This window comes from Tenrec ecaudatus, chromosome 7, assembly GCF_050624435.1.
Source record: "Tenrec ecaudatus isolate mTenEca1 chromosome 7, mTenEca1.hap1, whole genome shotgun sequence".
Taxonomy (NCBI): Eukaryota; Metazoa; Chordata; class Mammalia; order Afrosoricida; family Tenrecidae; genus Tenrec; species Tenrec ecaudatus.
Genome location: NC_134536.1, coordinates 58,298,805 through 58,305,777, shown reverse-complemented (window position 1 = coordinate 58,305,777; position 6,973 = coordinate 58,298,805). Strand labels below are relative to the sequence as shown.

The following is a 6,973-nucleotide window of genomic DNA, read 5'->3' as shown; positions in this document are numbered from 1 at the left end:
GTGTGTGGGGGGGGTGGTATATATACTAGGGGTACACCCCCCCAAACAGAATTTATTTTTAAAGTTATGTACTTACATTTGTTTACAAACTAACCACATCACCTTCAAAGTACTCTCCATTACACTGATTACCTTTGTCAAATCTGCAATGCCATTCTTGAAAACGTTTTTCAACTCATCCGTTGGGATGGTTGACAGCATCTCCCTCATTTTTTTTCTTCATGTCTTCTAAGTCATCTAATCACAGTTCTTTCATGTCCCTCTTCATTCGTGGAAACAAAAAGAAGTCACGTGGAACGAGGTCAGGTGAGTCAGGTACATGGGGCAAGAGAGGCATGCTGTTTCTTGCCCAAAGCTGGCACACTGAGATGAGCTGGTGCATTGTCATGGTGGCCAAACCAGTCCCCTGTCTGCCACAAATCTGGCCTTTGTTGTCACTCACAGTTACACAATCTTTTCAGCACTTCTAAATGGAAAGCTTGATCGACAGTCTGCCCTGGTGGAATGAACTCCAAATGCACTGTGCCCTCACATCCAAAAAACACATGAGGACCAAGCAAGAACTCACATCTTGGAACAGAGCATTTTGCTCCTCTCTCGGGATGAATGGAGACCAGAAAGCAGACGCTTATGCCCAAGGAAAGCAGAATGTCATCCAGCACTTCTCCCGTGTCCTCAAAGTGCTGACGGAGGACGAGCTGGGGCCCCAGAGACGGGAGACACTGTTGCCCGGCTCAGGAAGGTCCTGGACTACCATGTCGTCGGAGTCAAGTACAACCGGGGTGTGATGGTGGTGGCTGTGCTCCAGGCGCTGGGGGAGCCCGGGAAGCAGGAGGCTGACAGTCTGCAGTGGGCCCTGACTGTGGGCTGGTGTGCCCAGTTGCTTCAAGCTTTCCTCCTGATACTGGATGACAGAATGGATTCATCCCTCACCCGCGGGGGCAGCCTGCTGGTACCAGAAGCCAGGTATAGATCTGGATGCCAGCCAATGAGGCCAGGCTGCTGGAACCCTGTGTCTACCGCCTGCTGAAGCTCCACTGCTGTGGGCAGCCCGACTGCCTGCACCGCTCAAGGTCTCCCTGGGGTTTCTACCCGACTGAGATGGGACAGGCCCTGGACCTTATCGCCACCCCCCACCGCCACTCCATGGCCATGTGGATCTCAGCAGGCTTACTCCAAAGAGGTACAAATCCATTGTCAAGTACAAGACCGCATTCTGCTCTTTTTACCACCCGTCGCTGCTGCCATATCCATGCCGATGCCAAGTAGATCCTGCGGGAGATGGGCGAGTACTTTCAGATCCAGGATGTCTCTCTGGACCTCTTCGGTGACCCCAGTGTGGCGACAAGGTTGGCACTGACATCCAGGACAACAAATGCAGCTGGCTGGTGGTTCAGTGTCTGCAGCAGGCCTCTCCGGAGGAGCACCGGGTCCTGCAGGAGAATGACGGGCAGAAGCAGGCAGGGAAGGTGGCACGGGTGAAGGGCATGGACGAAGAGATGGACCTGCCGGCAATGTTCCGGCGGTACCAGAAAGCCAGCTTCTGCAGCCTCATGAACCTCATGGAGCGGCTGCCGCCTTCCATCTGCCCAGGGCTAGCACACGCGATGTACACGCGGCACAGGTGACCTGGAGCGGTAAGGATGACATCTTCCACTGGCTTGACTGATGCTTACTTTCAGGGTCTCACGAAGAGCACCATGTCTCATCACCAGTAATGACCTTGGGGGGAAAAACCTGAGTCCCCCGGAGCTGTTCTTTCAAAGCACACATTTCTACTTGAAGCTCTTTTTGCTAGTCAGTCAGCAAAACCTGAGGCACAAATTTCACCCTTCTCCTTCCCAAATCTTCCATTAAAATGTGCTGACCCAAGCTCCACGGTAGTCCACAGAACTTCCCTATCTCTTCAATGGTCCTCTTCAGCCTTTGAGCACATTTTGTTGACATTTTCTTCTGTTTGAGAAGTTGACAGACGTCCAGAACAAGGTTTGTCATCAATCGACATTTCAACTTTTTTTAAAAAAATAAATCAGTTTATTGGGGGCTCATACAGCTCTTATCACAATCCATCCATCCATCCACTGTGTCAAGCACATTTGTACATATGTTGCCATCACAATTTCAAAACATTTCTTTCTACTTGAGCCCTTAGTATCAGCTCATTTCCCCCTCCCCACCCTCCCTCCCTCATGAACACTTGATTATTTATAAATTATTATATTTTTCATGTCTTACACCAACTGCTGTCTCCATTCACCCACTTTTCTGTTATCCATCCCCCTGGCAGGGGGTGGGTGGGTTATATGTCAATCATTGTGATTGATTCCCTCTTTCTCTCCCCTTACCCTCCTGGTATCGCTGCTCTCATTATTGGTCCTGAGGGGTTTATCAGTCTTGGATCCCCTGTGTTTCCAGCTCTTGTCTCTACCCAGGTACATCCTCTGGTCTAGCTGGATTTGTAAGATAGAATTGGGGCCATGATAGTGGGGTGGGGAGGAAGCATTAAGGAACTAGAGGAAAGTTGTATGCTTCACCGGTGCTGTACTGTACCCCGATTGGCTTGTCTCTTTCTTGTGACCTTTCTGTAAGGGGCTGTCCAATTGTCTACAGATGGGCTTTGGGTCTCCACTCCGCACCCCCCCCCTCATTCACAACGATATGATTTTTTGTTCTGGGTCTTTGATGCCTAATTCCTGATTCCATTGCCACCTCCTGATCACACAGGTTGGTGTGCTTGCTTCTTTCATGTCGACTTTGTGGCTTCTGAGCTAGATGGCCACTTGTTTATCTTCAAGTCTTTAAAACCCCAGATGCTATGTCTTTTGGTAGCCAGACACCATCTTCACTATTCCTCACCACATTTGCTCATGCACTCATTTTGTCCTCAGCAACCATGTAGGGAAAGTGAGCATCACATAATGCTGGGTTATTAGAACAAAATGTTCTTGCATTGAGGGAGTTCTTGAGTAGTGGCCTAATGTCAGTCAGCTACCTTAATACTTAACATATAAATATGTGTACATAGTTCTATTTCCCTATTGTTATATATAAATTTATTTACATATGTATATGCCTATACTTAGACCTCTATAAATGTCCTTTGCCTCGTAGTTGTTTCATATATTTCCTTTACTTTCCTGTTGTCCCACTATCATGTTCAGCCTTCATTCAGGTTTCAGTAATTCCTCTCAGCTACATTGCCCTTGATCAAGCCCTACAAGGCATCATACGCCCTCCTTGCCATTGATTTTAGATCACTTGTTCCCTTCTCCCTGGGTTTGTTGGCACCCCTCTTCCTTTCCCCTGCCTCCTCCTCTCCTGTGTCCTCCTGAAACTGTTGGTACCATTATTTTCTCCTTCGATTGTTTATCCCACCTATCTTATCCAGACAGACCTGCAGAGACAATAATAAGCACACACCAAAAAAAGACAAAGCAAAACAAAACAACAAAAGAAATAAAACAACAAAAGAAAGCTTATAAATAATTCCAGGTTTGTTTGTTGACTTTTATGTGTGTTTTCTGGTCAAATCTGATGGGGTGCTACACCCTGGCCCCAACGTCTATTTTCAGTATTCCTCAGGGACTTCATTGCTTTACCCCACTTGCTGCTCTGTTACACACCCTTAGTGTTTTACCCCGGTGGGGTGGGGTCAGATCAGACACAATTCCTGCATTGTGTCTCCAGTGTTGTCCCCCATAATGCTAGGTGTCAGTAAGGGACATCATGTCTCGTGGTGAGCCCAACCCTATGGTCCTCTCTGTGCATTGGCTGCTCTGAGCAGGAATATCGTCCTTGGGGTTTGGTGGGCTAGGATGTGTTCCACTCTCTCTTTCTCTTTCCTTCCCTCTTTGTTTACTCCCAGGTACTCAGATCAGATGTGACCCTCTCCTTGAGCTATAGCTTCAGTGTTGTCCTCTGAAGTGAATTCTTCTTGGGGGAGGGTGTCCATGTAGTTGGGATTCGGACCAGCCCACGGACCTCTCTGTTGGTTCACTGTTTCATGCTGGTATGAGGCATTCACTCCTTGGCACACCTAGTTGAAGTCTGGTCCCTCTCTCCCTTCCCTGTGGAGATATAAACAATACTGTCCCTTTGGGTGGGTTAGTGCCCTTTTCCCCCACTACCCGTGTCTTTCATTTTCTTTTTTCTTTCTTTCCCCTTCCTTTTTACTTGGCTGCCATATGTATCCCTGGATTGGGTCTAGCCCCTGCCATAGTACCTGGACTTCACCCCAGAAATGTATGTATATAGTAGCTTTTCCTCTATGCCCCTTTTGCATTTTTAAGCTTACCTCAGTGAACTCATGTTGAAGCTATCCTTTTGTGCTTGGCTTACTTCACTTAGCATAATTTACTCCAATTCTTTCTGTATAGCAATGTGCTTCATGCATCCATCACTGATTTTTAGGGATGCACAATACTCCATTGTATGTATGTACCAAAGTTTTTAATCCATTCATCTGCTGGTGGAAATTGGGTTGTTTCCAACTCCTTGTGATTGTGTACTGTGTTGCAGTGAACACTGGAGCACAGATGTCTGGCCGGGGTTTGTTTCTTGCCTCTTCTGGGTATGTGCCAAATCGGGAGATTGCTGAATGGTATGGTAGCTCGATTTCCATCTGTTTTAGATATCACCAAATCAATTTCCATAGTGGCTGTAAATACCTACAGGTCCACCAGCAGAGGATGAGAGTTCCTATCTCACCACAGCCCCTCCAACACTTGTTACTTTCTGATTTTTTGAACTGGGCTCTCTTTGAATGTTAGGTGGTATCTCATAGTTGTTTTAGTTTTCTTTTCTATTATGGCTAATGATCAGGAGCATTTTCTCACATGTTTATTGGCCATTCAGATGTCTGCATTTCACCTTTATTTGAAACAAGTAAACCACTTGTACACTTGAGTTTTTCCCATACCGCTGTCCTTGTCAGCTGTGTCAAGCATCACAACTTTTTCTGCAGCATTTTTCCTGAGCAGAAAACAAAATTTCACAGCCTCACACTGTTCTCTTAAATCAGCCGTCAACAAAAAAATGAGGGTTGAGTGAAAATGCTTTTATGAAAATTTTACAGTGACCAGAGAGAACCTTCCCAGGTGATGCCACTGGGTGCACTAACTCACAGCAAGTTGCTAGATGCTTGCCTAGCAGGGGTGGGGTGAGGATGGAGATGCATACTAGGAAAGCTCTACCCAGAGGAGCTTTTTCTGTTTTTGTTTTTTTTTTGGGGGGGTAGCCCCTTGTATACATGTTCATGTGTTTGATGGTTAATGTCATGTGTCTATTTGGCTAAACTATAGCTCTCAGTGGTTTGGTAGACACTGTGTAAGCACCCCCTGATTTGTGATGTGCTGAGAGCAGCCAGTGAGTTGAAAGGGGAATTTCCTTGGAGGGCTGGGCTGCCTGCAGCATGTAAGCTTTCTCTTTTTCTCAACCCTGCACTCCTCTCATTGCCTGTCTCTGACTTTCGGCATGTAATTTTGGAAATCTCTGGATGCCACTTGATCTTCAGGATTTTTAATCCCAGCAGAGGCTCCATACAGCTGCTTGCCTGCCTGTATATTTTAGGGTTTCCAGCGCTGGCCGCCATGTGAGCCAGCAGAGGAGTTCGCCTACTGCTTGACCACAGATTTGGGACTTGCAAGACCCACAATTGCCTGAGTCATTTTCTTGATGACTCCTCTAGAGAACTCTGAGACAATGCATATATATATTTAACCTTTGAATTTAATTGGACTTTCTCATGAAAAATGATACAGAGCTAAAATGTAAGGATTAAAAAATAGAAGCAAATGTTTCGATTTCTCAAGCTATTGCTCCAAAGAGAAATATTTAAGGAAGTAAAAAATACATAACTCAGTGAAATTACCCTTCACATGTTTTATAATTCCTATGTGCATAGAAATGTAAGTGCCCATCTTCCGTTACATTGAACTAAACATGCAGGCACTATGTTTCCCATGGTGTTGCATACATAGCGTGGACAGTCATCTAAATTCATTGTGCTCTTCAGAGGATGCTTGCTTTTTAATTTTTGTCCAGACCAGCTCTTCCCAGCTTTCTCCTATTAGCTCTTGTCAAGGTAGAGAGACACCGTACATATGTCCACATTAGAGCCTGGGGTGGTGTCACCTGCTCCTGGACACCACCCTGGAGGTCCCCGGAGAGAGAGCTAGAACCCAGTGAAGGGTGAAATACGTGTCTGAATTATGGTGGCAGTACCAGTAGGCGCCTTTTTAAAGTTTTCTTTCTCTGTCTCTAGTCTCTCAAGCTAAATTTAAACCTTTCATGTATGAACTCTACCATGAAATTAGAGGAAACATTATGGCATCATTGAGAGAGCCAGGAGGACTGAATTTAAATCCCTATTCTGCCACTTGCTTGCTCTGTGACGGTGAACAAGTCAGAATTCATTTCCTCAGCTGGGGAAAGAGAGAATGATCTTGCCCTGAGTGCTCCTGTGGGCGGGATCAGGATGAAAGAGCGCATGCGCAGGACTTACTGAACTGTAACGTGCTCGGCAGACGTCAATGTATTAATGGAGAGATTTTTATTACACACTGAATAAAGAGGGGGGGAGAGTTAAAACAATGTTTTGCATTTTTATTGTTTTATACTACAATGCAGTTCATAATATTTAGTATTCTTGGCCATTGTACTAATTCATTTGTCAAAACCAATTTAAATCAAGTGAAAATAAACATTGAATATTTTGACTTGCAAAAGTAACTTTTTTTCTACAGATTTGTTTCATATTTATATTATCCTTGTGGGAATGGATAATTCGCAATGAGCTTCAAACGTTTGTGGGAAAATGTCGTTGTCTTGAAATGCCATTTTCCCACAATCTCTTTATAGTGTATCCTCAGGAGTCCTGGTGACTTAGCACGTTAGCAGTTGAGGTGCTCATTGCCAGGTCAGTTGTTCGAAACCACCAGCCACTCCTCGGAGGAACATTTTAGAGCTTGGGAAA

General features: G+C 45.5%; 1 pseudogene; it reads left to right on the top strand.

The window, feature by feature from the left end:
* The first annotated feature begins 573 nt into the window (after positions 1-573).
* On the top strand, positions 574-1,628 carry LOC142452761 (farnesyl pyrophosphate synthase pseudogene; annotated as a pseudogene).
* The last annotated feature ends 5,345 nt before the right edge of the window (positions 1,629-6,973 follow it).